The sequence below is a fragment of the Stegastes partitus genome, unplaced genomic scaffold, assembly GCF_000690725.1.
Source record: "Stegastes partitus isolate 25-593 unplaced genomic scaffold, Stegastes_partitus-1.0.2 Scaffold45, whole genome shotgun sequence".
Taxonomy (NCBI): Eukaryota; Metazoa; Chordata; class Actinopteri; family Pomacentridae; genus Stegastes; species Stegastes partitus.
The window spans coordinates 35922-49355 of NW_007577776.1; the positions used below are offsets into that span (position 1 = coordinate 35922).

The 13434-nt window shown below is 41.3% G+C and overlaps 2 long non-coding RNA genes across 2 annotated transcripts in view; one reads left to right on the plus strand and one right to left on the minus strand.

Moving 5' to 3' along the window:
* Positions 1 to 3711: 3711 nt before the first annotated feature.
* The window catches only part of LOC103375869 (uncharacterized), a 13970-nt gene continuing 4247 nt past the window's right edge, over positions 3712 to 13434 (plus strand). The window contains exons 1-3 of the long non-coding RNA XR_521269.1: positions 3712 to 3793; positions 5806 to 5810; positions 9144 to 9148. This is a non-coding gene — a long non-coding RNA (uncharacterized LOC103375869). The remainder of the gene's footprint in view (positions 3794 to 5805; positions 5811 to 9143; positions 9149 to 13434) is intronic.
* The window catches only part of LOC103375860 (uncharacterized), a 25742-nt gene continuing 16033 nt past the window's right edge, over positions 3726 to 13434 (minus strand). The window contains exons 2-4 of the long non-coding RNA XR_521266.1: positions 12501 to 12507; positions 6480 to 6492; positions 3726 to 3798 (exon numbers count right to left, since the gene is read on the minus strand). This is a non-coding gene — a long non-coding RNA (uncharacterized LOC103375860). The remainder of the gene's footprint in view (positions 3799 to 6479; positions 6493 to 12500; positions 12508 to 13434) is intronic.

Consider the following 13434-nt stretch of genomic DNA (forward strand, 5'->3'; position numbering starts at 1 on the left):
GTGACTTAGAATGCAGTTTAGTTGTACAACACTGTAGATTGTATTTGAGAGAGTTGGCTGATTAGATCGTATATACTTTATTGTAGTTTGTACCAAACATCCACACCAGACCACATTAACCGGTGAGCTGTATAAATAAAGAAGAGAAAATCTGAATTTAAATCCACTAATCCAAGGGTGTCCATGCAAAAAGTAAAAAATCTCTAGTTAGTCAATGTTCAGGCTTATGTGTCGAATCCCCACTAATAGCCAAAATAATCAAATTCATTTATTCACTGTGATCTTTGGTGGATAAATCCAAGTTTATCTACCCCCAACAAACTAATCAAACTTGTCCATGATGAGGAAACTGTTGAAGTGCTTATCTGGCTTATCATTAGTGTCATTGTGCTAAAAATCTTTTGTGCTGCTGCTTTAAATCCACTCTGACCTCTACATTTCTTCAAAAAGTGGCCATTTTTCAGGACACCGCTGCAGGAGGAGTCCGTGCCGATCTTTTGGAGGTCATCAGTGGCACTCGTACTTTCTTTCTCTTCTTGCTCGGGCTGCTTTCTTGTTTCTTGCCATGAACTCTGTTACACCTCATTACCCCTCCTTCTCCCTGCTGAGGTTTGTCCTCGTCAATAGAGCAGGAGAGGGGTAGAGGGCGTCAGTGCATGGGGAGTAATTTGAATATGTGATAGACACACCTAGCTGGAAACATGTTGTCTGTCTGACTAAAATAGAAGACTTCACATAGTCAGGGTCTTAGGAGGCAAATGTTTTGACAGGCGACGCTTATTATCTACAAATTAGGGAGCACTTTGAAGGGAGACAAGGAATAAAATGAACCGCTGAACGTGTCCTGTTGATGTTTAGGTTGGGTTTCCTTTACTTTTGTGCTGGTATTGTTTGTGAGCCTGTGTATTCGGTAGAGGTGGTGGTGCCAAGTTAAAGACTATAAACACAGTCATTGCTTTCTCTAATGACAAGATTAAGGGTGGAGTCAAAAGTGCGGCTAAATAGGCAAGGACATCCACCGATCAGTCACAACAGTAAAAAACAGCTGCCTAGCATTGTGTATTTACCCCTTGTCCTGCCGAAACAAGTCTGACCCATCGAGGTCTTGACTCTACAAACCTCCGAAGGTCTCCTGCAGTATCAGGTACCGTCCTTTGTGTCCTGGAAGTTGTGAAGTATGGCCTCCATGGATCGGACTTGTTGCTCAATCAGGTTGTGATCTGGAATGTGGAAGCCGAGTCAGCACCTTGAACTCTTTGTCATGTTGGGTGTTTGGTAGTGTGGCAGTGAGCATGATCCTGTTAAAAGAGGCCATCAGGGAATACTGCTGCCATGAAAGGGTGTACACTGGTCTGCAACAGTATTTAGATAGGTGCTACATCCACATCAGTGCATTACACAAGCTTTACCTGCAGAACATTGCTCAGAGCATCAAACTGCTTCCTTTCCATACTACTTCTTGCTGTATCTCCTCCAGCTGTTTAGCGGCACACAGATGTCCACATGATGGAAAAGAAAATGTGATTTATCAGACCAGGAGACCTTCCATTGCTCCAAGTTCCAGTCCTGACACTGAGGTCTTCACTGTAGGAGCTTGTGGTGGTGGACAGGGGTCCAGTCTGACTATTCTGCAGCTATACTAACCCGTACACAGCCAGCTGTAATACTCTGAGGGTTCCAACACCTTTCACGTTTCACGCAGTTTGTGCAGCAGTAGCTCTTTTGTGGAATCGGACCACACCAGCCTTCACTTCCAGGATGCATCAATGAGCCTTGAGCAGTCATGAACCTGTCAACGGTTCAACGGCTGTCCTTCCTTTGAGCACTTTTGAAAACCACTGGATACAGAGAACACCCAACAAGGCCTGTTGTTGTGGAGATGCTCCGTCCCAGTCGTTTAGCCAGCACAGTTTGTCAAAGTCACTCAGATCTTCACACTGCCAATTCTTCCTGCTTCCAACACATCAGCTTCAAGAACTGACAGTTCACACCCACTGACAGGAGCCACTGTGATGACATAGTCCATATGTGTTGTGGCTGATCAGCGTATGTGTGCTTCAGTGGACAGTGAGCCAGTGCAAAGTTAATGGCTTGGCTTTGGTGGTGGTTTTTGAGGGTCCAGTGGTTCTAAGTCGGTCAGAGTTAGAAAACATTTGAAAAAACCAGTAAAAGATGAAAGTAGAAAAAGTTAATGCAAATAAGCAACACTAAACTCTCATGTTGCCTTTACTGTTAGTGCAGGATGTGAAAAAAGAGGTTAAAAAAAAGACTTGCAAGACAAATAATTTTTGGATTTACTTTCTTTGACTTAACATTTAACTTCCCTGTTTATATCATATCATGCTACTGCCGGTGTCGCTTCTGTGGTCGACCACGTTTCGGATCGGGTCTAATAATCAGATCGTGTCTGACTGTCTCCCTAAAAACTGGTCTAATTTATGCCCTATTCATTCCCGTGGGTTATAGAGCAGACATGCTTCAGATCAGGTCCTTGATCTGGGACTCAAAGAGACTTTGGCTTTGCTAAGCTTGGCCACACACACTGCTGTGATTGCTGTTTGTAAGTATTACAGATGTTAATCTCTTTTAGAAAAGCTCCAGCGTTGTTGTAAATGATTCTTTAGTTCATTCTCCTTAAACAAACAACGGCCTACAGACGGAGAGCTCAAAATCAGGTTTTTAAATAGGTCAGAAAATTGAGTTTCTGTGATGTTTCCCATTGAAAAATATTTCCTCATAATTACTAATTAATCTAGGCAGAACACACTTTCTCTCTGAAGGTTTTTGCTGTTGCAAAATCGTACCAATGTCTTCTCCCTATATATTTTTGAGAAGACAAAGAATAGGAAACATAATTTCATTCACCTCGTTGGGAAACCCTTATCAAGAAGCTCTAAATCCCAGATGAGAGTCCTCATCATTCCTTATTTCTGCTTTCTGTTTAGGCAAAACAATAATACAGAACATTTATTCATTCTTGAAGCTCAGAATCTTTCTGTTTTCCCTCCACTGTTAACATGTTTGTACTCTTCTAGTGTCATCATGTACCTCAGTGACCTCTGGAACTCTTGCCTGTAGTAGTACTTCCTCTGCTTATTCAAACCTAATTTCCAGAAAATACAAATACAACTATTGAACAGGTCTACAGAAGTGTTCATATGTGTGATCTGAATGATGGCATTTATCTGCCCCTCTTTACCTTGTTTCCTATCCTCTGTACTGTATCATCCTTTATTTCTTCGCCTTGTTAGAGAAGATTCTCTTTTCTGTTCGTTTGTAAAGACGAAACAAATTCAGCGCGGTCTCAATTAATCAATTTAATCACACACTGAATATGACATTACAGAGCTCCGGGTCAAACTCTCCCGAGCATCAGACAGAGTGAGACTAAGACCTTTTCCTCAGACCCGTGTCTTATACTATTCAGTCACATGACAGGTTACACAATATGTCACACAAGCTGTTTCACATCTTCCTCTGATCTGTCCATTTGTTTGTTTGTTCCTTCATTCCTTTGATCCTTTGTTTCTTCGCTGGAATGTACGCCCCTTTATACAGCCTGTCTTCCCCACATCCAAAGCTCATCCTGGTTATCGATTATCAGGTTATTGGCAGTCACACACTCATTTGTTTCCCTGTCCTGCAGAACAGCATAACTTACAAGCACATGACTCTTTAAGAATCAACATGATAATGGGTAACATATAATGAATAAACCCTCAAGATTAATTATTCTTATTCTTTAAACTTAAATGATTGTATATGTTTTGAGTAATATATCATTTACACAACAGCCTACTAATGTGCCATCCCACTTATCCTCTGTTCTTCTGCAGTGCTTCTTCTCGTCTTCACTTTCATCTTTCCTCCCAGTAAGAAAGTCCAGCACACATGTTGTAGCTGTAATGTTATGTTCTCCGACTCCCCACTGCTCTGCAACGATGTTCTTATTGTCCAAATCCATAGAAACAGGCCATTCATCGTTTAATGCTCCCCCACTCGGCCCAGTCCTCCACAAAAGACTGACAGAGGGGCTTATGGGTATTTATCATGCCTAGCAGGATGGCTGGGTAATCACTTGCAACCACAGTGCAATCTATCATTTTAATACATGGCTCTTTCCAAGTAGTACAACGTTATCTCCTCTTCGCCATGTTTCCTTTTATCTTGGCCTTCTCTTTGCTTTTGGGGTAGCTGTAGAGGTTAATAATGTCCTCATTGTTTGTGGATGAGATAACACGACTTAATAATGCCAGAGGCACGGGGGAGTTGTAAAATTCCTTTTCGTCATTGTAACTTTATGAACTGTGTTTATGCAGTTTAATTTACTTGCCAAAAGCTAAGCTACGGGGTCACTGTGAAGTCGTGACACTATACAAACAGACGTATATGTACGCATTTGTCAGTCCTTTTCCCATCATTGTATCTCAACTGTATGTCGCCTCTGTTATACATCACGTGTTCAGACACAGCATCCTTTAAGAACTGAGATCAATTTCTGGGTCACAAGCAGGAGGACAGAGGCTCAGAATAGAAAAATGAAATGAGCCTTAAGTGTCAACACATTCTGTCAACTGAAGAGGCTCAAGCGCAACGCAACAGAGACATAACAAAACCACAGTATATATATCACAATTAATTTATTTGTGGGGCTGCAAGGTGGTGCAGTTGGTTAGCACTGTTGCCTCGCAGCAAGAAGGTCGCCGGTTCACGTCTCAGTGGGGGCACCGGGATCTTTCTGCGTGGAGTCTCCATGTTCTCCCCGTGCAGCGTGGGTTCTCTCCGGGTTCTCCAGCTTCCTCCCACACAGTCTAAAAACATGTTGAGGTTAATTGGTGATTCTAAATTGTCCGTAGGTGTGAATGTGAGTGTGCTTGGTTGTCTGTCTCTGAGTGTAGCCCTAAACTGCCCAGCTGATGTTCATGAAACTTTGTGCAGAGGTGGAGCGTGGGTACAGGAATAACCTGCTTTTCATTTAGGGTTGATAGCAGCATCGTTTCACATTTTCTGTGATGTTCTTGGGTATCGCCTGTTGTCTTCCCACTTTTATGACATAATATAATGTAATATTAATCGCTGGACTTAGTGAGGACATTAAAAAAAAAAAGACCCTGTGTGAAGACTGAGGTCAAAGTTCAATGCAATTCCAAAATCATCAGCTCCGTGAACAGAATCTAAGGGACTGACTGAATATTTTATTCGATGCCCTCTTGACTTAACTGATGCACAGTTGCACAGATTCTTTTTTTTAGTACTTCAGGACAGGACTCTGTTTACCATTAAGGGCACTGAAATCATGTCAGGTCAGCTGTAGGCAAACAGCCAAATCCAGCCCTTACAGCAAGAATATTTGGCCGCCTGACAGAAGTTGAAATTTTGACTTTCTCACATGCAAAACTTTTGTTTTCACAAATCTGCTGCAGATTTTAACGTAAATGGATGTAAATCCCAATAAATGTGACCTTTTAAAATCTAGTACCACCCACTCTCCAGTCAGTGTTGTAGTGCAGAAAGTACATTGAAATTAATATATTTTTTACAATTTTTTGGCAACATGTGCTGCAGCGATCATGTACTGATGGTTAACTTACACACAGTTTAACCTAACCGCCGACGCCTGTCCTACTGAAGTCATATTTCTGGAAATTGAATTAGGATGGCTGCTTGATTCCATGATCTTTACATTTAGACTATCACTTTGAGAAATAACATTTACAGAAAATTAACAGAAATTAAAAAAAATGTTGATAGTCAAGGTACAAATATAGATTTTTTTTTCTAATATAGTCCAAATAATAGCAGCAGAAACAGCATAAGATGTGTTTTAAATAGCTGTACATGGTACTCATGTTCTCAAGTGTGACAGAACAATGAATCTAACTGACAAAATAAAACTGCTTCAGTGTTCGATTTTTGGCTAAAACAGGTAAACAATTGCAGACATCAGCCACTTCTGCTTCTGTATGTAGACACCTGTTTTTCAGAGAATCATTCCTTCATAGAAGTGTCTAGACAGAAAGCTCTAATAAGCATAAAGGCAAGTGGAAGCCTACGAGGAGCGCTCCGTGTGAAAAATGTCAGGTACCAGTCATCACCTGGCAGCAGGAGGCACATCGAGCTCTAAACAGCAGGGAGAAGGAAACTGGAGAGATTTGTGAGGAAACACAATCTGAGAGTGGGATATAGATCAAAACAACTATCAGAAGCCAAGACGGCGCTGGAGTGGCTCAGGATCAAACTGCAGAGCGTCTTTCATGGGTCCAGCCGAAGCTGTGGAGAGACCTCGAGACAGAGTGTTAGAGAGCCTGTAAGCAGCAGCAATAGAAAATGTTCAAATTCTGGGTTGAAAAGCTGCCAGGGGTGCTTCTGCATAACACCGAATAAACAGCCTTTAACACAATACAACAAAAGCGAAGATGACTTACTTTCAAAGTTAGCGGTTGGTGTGTATGCTGTACATACCAGCCCATCGCTATGACAACAGACACTGAACTTTAAATTGGATCTGCATGGGGTGTTTAAATTGTACGAATGCAGAGGTAAATCAGAGAGAAGCGCAGAGAGGAGGCTGAGAGATTAGAGGGTTTATCGCGTCTTCGGGGAGTCGAGATGAGTCATCCTTTATTGGCAAACAAAGCTGCGAGTTAATAAGGGAAAGGGCGAGACACGAGAGCCAGGTTCCAGAGAGAAGGAAAGCTGCCGTGCCTCCTCGTCCTCGGTCAGCAGCTGCAGGCTGATCAGTCAGACAGAAAGTTGACCATCGTGTTTTTGAGAAGTCAGGCAAAACTTTTTACAGCTGCAATGACTGAGAAGCAATGTGTGATCTGCTTTTTTTCTTTTTGACAAATCGTGTTCTTTTATCCAATGCAAACAAAGTTTTTCAACTCTTTGACATGTGCTGGTTGTTGACTGTAATGTGATGTTGGAGGAATCCTCACAGCAGCAGGTACAGCATACCTCCAGCCACTTCAGTGCAGAACCATCAGAGGACAAGAAACAGCAGCATAGTTTCAAGGTGAAACTCTACAGGGGGATTTAAATAAGAACTTTGAAATTGATTGGATTGAAAACAAAAGTCAGGCCTTGCTTCAAACATACTGATATGAAACTGTCTGAGGAGGAGGAGGTGAAGTGAATGAAAAAGACCTCAATCACATTCTTCTGAGACACTCCACCCACTTATTACCAATAACAGAACTGGGTAGTTATGGCTCCGCATAATCAGATTACAAGATAGGTATTTACAATCAGATTACAGTCGAAAAAATGTGTATTTAGATTAGATTAAAATTGCCCAGGATTACTTGATTACATTTTAATTCTGTCTTTTTTGTTTGTTTGTTTGTTTTTTTAAGAAAAAAGGAAACTTGTCATTATATGGCATTAAAGTAACTCACTGCTGTCAGGTGACTTCACTAATATCTGTTTTAGTTTTCTTGTGATGATGATTTATGGAGTATGATTTTTTGTTTGTTTGTTGAAAAAATGTACAGTCGACGTTTTGAGCAGTTGCCCTTTTGTGCTGCAAGAAAGTCTGAAGAAAACAACAGCAGTAAAAACTTCCCCTGTACTTTGCTCCAGTATTGTTTTTGATTTGACTAACTAAATGCTAAATATGCAAAATGCATTTTATTAGCATCAAAAATTTTAGATGCCTAAAGAGACAGAATAGTTGTCGAAGTTGAACTTCTGAGCTGAGTCTTCATCGAAGCAGAATTTACTGCAAATTAGTCTGACTTAATTGTCCACAACTGAGCAACTGTGTTGGATTTTCTTTCCCAACAGCTCAAACAGGTGTTGCACATTTAACCTAGGCTTTGAAAAGTATCCTCAGGTACCCTAAATAACCTGGTCACTTAGTGGACCAAATCATGACAGACCAGAAAAAAAGAAGAAAAAAAAAACAAAACTCAACCCAGGTAAAGTAAAGAGTGATGCCCAGGATTCAGCCCAAGTACACTGGTCCAGTCCAGGGGCCTGCACTACGAAGCCAGATCAACATACCCAGGATATGTTTCAGAGATCCGGCTTGACTAACACTAACAATCACACTCAGGATAACTGGTCCTACGACGGTGGTTATCAAGTCGGTAAGTCAACCCAGGGTTGTCTGATCTGAATATGAGCGCGTGCACATAAAATGGGCGGAGTTATCGGCATCTGACCAATCATGACTGTGGACAAGTCTGGCTGCAGAGCCACTTGCTTTACCGCCAAGGAGCAGAATGTAATCTGTACAAAATATGAAGAATCATATAAAAACATCATAGGAGGAAAAAGCAGCAGCGTTGCAGCGACCAAAGCCAGGAAGGAATGCTGGCAGAAAACTGCTGACTGTGCGAATGAATATGTTCATTAGTTTATAACAAAATATAATATGATCACTGATCCTATCAGATAATCAGTCAGATATCAGTAAGACAATCTGAGGATTCCTTTAACTAATTTGTTGCCTAATGTATACACTTGTGGCATATCTGACATTTTTTTTACTTTTTTTACTGGCGGTGTAAAAAGGACATGGGAACAAATTAAGAACAAACAGAACCATAATTCAAAGCAATATAGGATTATTAACATATCCTGCAAATACAAGCTTTAATGCTGAAGTCAGTTTACTGCTATGGGGTGATATTGGGATGGAAATAATAATGAAATCGCTTTGACATTGCCTGTAGCCAACAGGGGGGAAAAAATGAATGAAGGAAGGCAGGAGCTCAGAAATCCTCGTCAGGGTGTGCTGTTCTGCCGGTTCCGAAAAACCCTCACACTCCTCAGTGATCCCTCACAGTTCAGCTCCGACGTGTAGCGGGTCTTCTATAAATGCCGGTGATGCCATTTTGTTGAGAACTGCTTTGTTTTCTGCTCCTTCTGAAGAATTACAGGAGAGAACTGACTTTCAGTGGGCGGTGTTTTTATTCCTGGTGATCTCAACCTTGAACTTAACTTGCTGTGGAGCAGGTTAGTCGCTGAGCGTAAGTTACCATGGTGATGTACCCTGGTAAGAAGAGAACCACCTTCGTAGGACCGAAAACCCAGGATTTAACCTGAAGTTACCTCGGTAACCCCAAATCCTGCTTCGTAGTACAGGCCCCAGGTGCTGTAACTGAACCAGGTCTGCACCTTGCCCAAATTCAGGTCAGCAGACGTCAGTCCGAATGTGTCTGGTTTTCAGATTCTCAGCCCACCCAAATCCACGCGCCAAGGCCAGAGCCAAATCTGGCAACCGCCCCTGCTGTCAGAATGTGTGCCGACACTTGGTCTCAACCAGCCTGATTCAGCCGGCTGCTTGGGTCCAACCCAACAGGTCTCTAAATATTAAAATATTAAAATAAGAAACAATTGTTTTTAATTCAAAACAATGCTCTGAAACCAAATTGTCCTGAACTGACTGTTCCCAAAGCCAGCAGACAATACAGGGTGTCATGATCGAAACAAAATTAAGTAACCTTAAAAAGATTGCCGAATTATCAATAATCTCTTTAGAATTCAGAGTCTGAATGGATGGTTTTTGTTAAGCAGCAATTAACCCACATGACCTGCATTCCTACCGATACCCTGGTTGAATTTGGAAAATGAAACACAACGCCACACACGCAGCAGCTTTACCACATTAGCAGTCCCATTTGGAATAATTGGCAATAAGCTTTATTTAACCATTGTTTACAACGGCGCTTGGCATTTGAACTTTCCTGCTGTAATGCTCCGTTTTACACATGTGCCGTCATCCATCAGGCGCTGACACTTAAACACTGAACATTATCTCGCTGCAGCAGAGGCCTGGCGTCACAGGACGCCGCTGGCTTCGGGCTCTGTGTTTGTGTGTGCGTCCAGAGGTCACAGGGGTTTGAATCACTCCATTCAGTCCAAGAAACGACCGTTATCGAAGCCTCACAGATGAACGGAGGCACACAAGGAGGGCGAGGAGGAGGGAGGGAGAGAGGGAAATAACAAGGAACGAAAAGGAAAGGAAGAAGAAACAGGATTTGTTTTTGCCTCATGGCTTCACAATATGTTGTAAATGCCAAATCGTTGTCGAAAGTATTTGACTTGCAACGAAAGTTACCCAACTCTCCTCTCTTTTTGAATTACAGGTAATCAATCATCCTGTCGCCCGATCCGCCAGCTCCGTACATACATCCAGGCGCTTCCATCCAAGTGTTCTTTTATTAATTAAATCTGACTTTAATATCTTTACCCAGCTCAGACTCCAGAGGCTGTACATCCCCAAATGGCTCACCATGGGTGAAATTAGACCATCAGCCTAATTTAACAGCCACTGCCGTCGTCATGATTAGAAATTTACTTGGCGATCAGGCCGTGCAGCAGGGATTTCCAACGCTTATAGTCTTTCTTTTTGCAGCAGTGGATGATTTTTTGTATTTTTTTTTGTTAAGGAAAATACAGGGTGACAGTTTCAAGGGGTTAGCGTAGAAATTTTAATTTCTCTATGCATGTTTAATAAGGTGTTTGGTACTCAAAGGGATTGGATACGGCAAAAACTTCATTAAATTCTGGGAGTTGTGGTTCTCCCGTGTTCTGAAAGCACAGGTGGTTAATGTGAATGGAATATTAAATCCGTGACCGTGAGTAGAAAGGTCTCTGAAGCATCTGGATATCAACTGAGGTGCATTTAAAGGAAAACGAAAGGCTTTAAAGCACTTGAGGTAAAACTGTACTTGAATACAATTAGGAATGATTTGTTTACACTGGAGACATGTTAAAATTCCAGTGTCAGTTTTTATGAGTCAGTGGAAGAACTAGCATCGCTTCATGAGTCATAGGACTGGATCTTTTGGGTTTTTTTTGCTTTTCATGCAACTTGTTTGGCTGCTGGATTGAAGTAATACTGAAGGCACTAATACAAAGACTCTGTGGTCCATCACTGTCTCTTCACTTTTAGTTTATTAACTTCAAACAGTGACAGAGTCTTAAGGTCACACACATGTACAAATACTCCAGAATTACACAACAAACAAAACAGGAGGTGGTTGGGCTGGACAAAGGGTGTCCAAAGCTTCACATCAGGGACCAGGGTTACATCTAGACTTCACTGTGTTTATATTTAGGCAACAAAACCACTTTGATTATGGTTAGTCAAAGATCCAGCTGATGAGTATAACTTCCAAACTGGCAGATTTAAATAGATTAGACTTACATTTGAATTACAGATTGAACAAGTCTGTGTGACTACAACCCACAAAAGTTTTAAAGTGTAAGTTCAAGTCCATGCTAGCTAGATAAAGGCTTTGACTGGAAAGCCAGGTACAAAATGAGTTGCACAGTTGATTTTAAAAACAAATTAGATAATTGAAAATTTGCCATGATTAGATCAGATATCCCCAGACATCAAACAAACAAACAAACAAACACGATGATGGCAGAGATGATCTGATTAATCTTTTTAGAGAGAATGGGTTGTGGCCTCCCAGTAGGAGGAGAACGTTTAATGAGGAATTTTGCAAAGTCTATAAGAAGTTATAGAGAGTTGTTTAATTGGTCTCATTTTAATATCTCACTCACTCAGACTTTGAATTCTTTGTGAAGATTTTTTCTTGACCATTCTTCCATCCATCAATCCACCATTTAATCCTCTCTAGGAGGAGGCAGGACAGGTCGCCAGTCTATCGCAGGGCTCCACAGAGAGACAAACAAGCGCACTCACATTAACCTCAGCATGCGGACGAAGGAAGCCGGAGAACATGCAAACTCCACGCAGAAAGATCCCTGGCATCCTAACCGGGAAGCAAACCGGGCATCTTCTAGCTGGGAGGTGACGGTGCTACCCACCAAGCCACCGTGCAGCCCCTTATCTTAAAGGCAAGGACTCATCATCCACAAGTGATTTTTGATTGCATGTTTGACAAAGCTGCCTGACCACCACTGGCACAGTCGTTTTGGTGCCTACATTTGAAAACAAAAGACTCCTAACCTCCAGGTCTTCTTTAGTTTAATAAAGTTTATCATCATCATATAACGACAGATACACATTTTATATAGTCTCATTTATCTGTTAATTCCTAAAAAAGGCACCGGCTTTGATTGTAAAGCATGAGTTGTGTCTGTATTATGCATTCTCGTGGCTCTGACTGCTACAACCCACACAGCTGATTTACTGTGATAAATACAAATTCACTGAGACAAGAGAGCATCGCATGCAGTAGATGAGACATGTCTCTTGTATCTAACACACAGTGACCTTCCTGTGCTCTCACCAACACCTTTGACAGACAACATGTCATCCTTTCGCTTTTATAGCAGCAGCTGATTACTTTTAACGTGCATTTAAGTGCCATTAAAGGTCACCTTTTTTTGAAAGGCCTGTTTTATTATGGCATGTAGGGATGTTTGCTTTGATAATCAAGTGTTTGCTGTAACATAAATACTGAGGTGATGGGATCCTTTTGATAAGCTTTTAGAAAGAACAGGCTTTCATAAAATCCAGATGATTTAAAGCAAATGCATTGCTTCATAAGAACATAAATAATGTACACCTTGACTGACAGGCTGCAGGAAAAAGCTCACAAACTGAATTGAATTCACTCAATAAGCATGAACAAAATACACGTGTTGTTTTTTTTTTCTTGGTTTGTATTTATCGATTTTGATGTATTGAATTTATTTCACATATTTTGACCTACATGTATGCCTCCACACGTCCAAATGTTCGTTGTATGACTCATTGGATGTAAATTATGAGGATAAATCTGTCACTGGTTGAACATTTCACAAAGAAGTGACCTGGATCTATCTGTGTGTTCTATCTGGACACTGACATGTCATCCTATACCTGGATAGGCACCATCCCCCCCATGGCGCTCATCAGGCTAAAGTGAGTATAGTTGGACATAACTGGATGGCTTGATGGATGGACTTTAAAGAAAGAGCAAAAAGAATTATTAAAACGAAATATATTTTTAAAAAACTGTACCGACTGCATTTACACCTGCTCAGATCTGATCACAATGCAAGTCTAAAATCTGTCTGATGCAGAAATGGATCATATGTTAAAATCAAATGTCCATGTGGTGTTTTTATATGCTGGAAGATACATGAGGAGCCAAGCAAGCATTTCCACCTTTAAACTGTGTTGCACCACTGACAATCTGTAAATCACAGATCAGACTCCCTGAGTTTTATACATACCAAACTAGAGGAACCAATCCTGCCACCTTGCAGGATATGGCTATCTTTATCATTGTTCTTCTTCAGAGTCAGTTTCTGGTTCAAACACGTGTCAACATATGACTGGATTGCTCCAGTGTTCCAACTTGCCTTTGTGTTGCTCAGAGTAGTTTTACGGTGCCTGAGCTGAGTCCGAGGGAAGCTGGTGTGCTTGAGCTACAACAAGCAGCAGAAGGGTGAGTGTACAAAGAGGTGGGGTCTTCACAGATCTGCACATTCCAGAGGTATCAACAATGTAGATAGACCTTT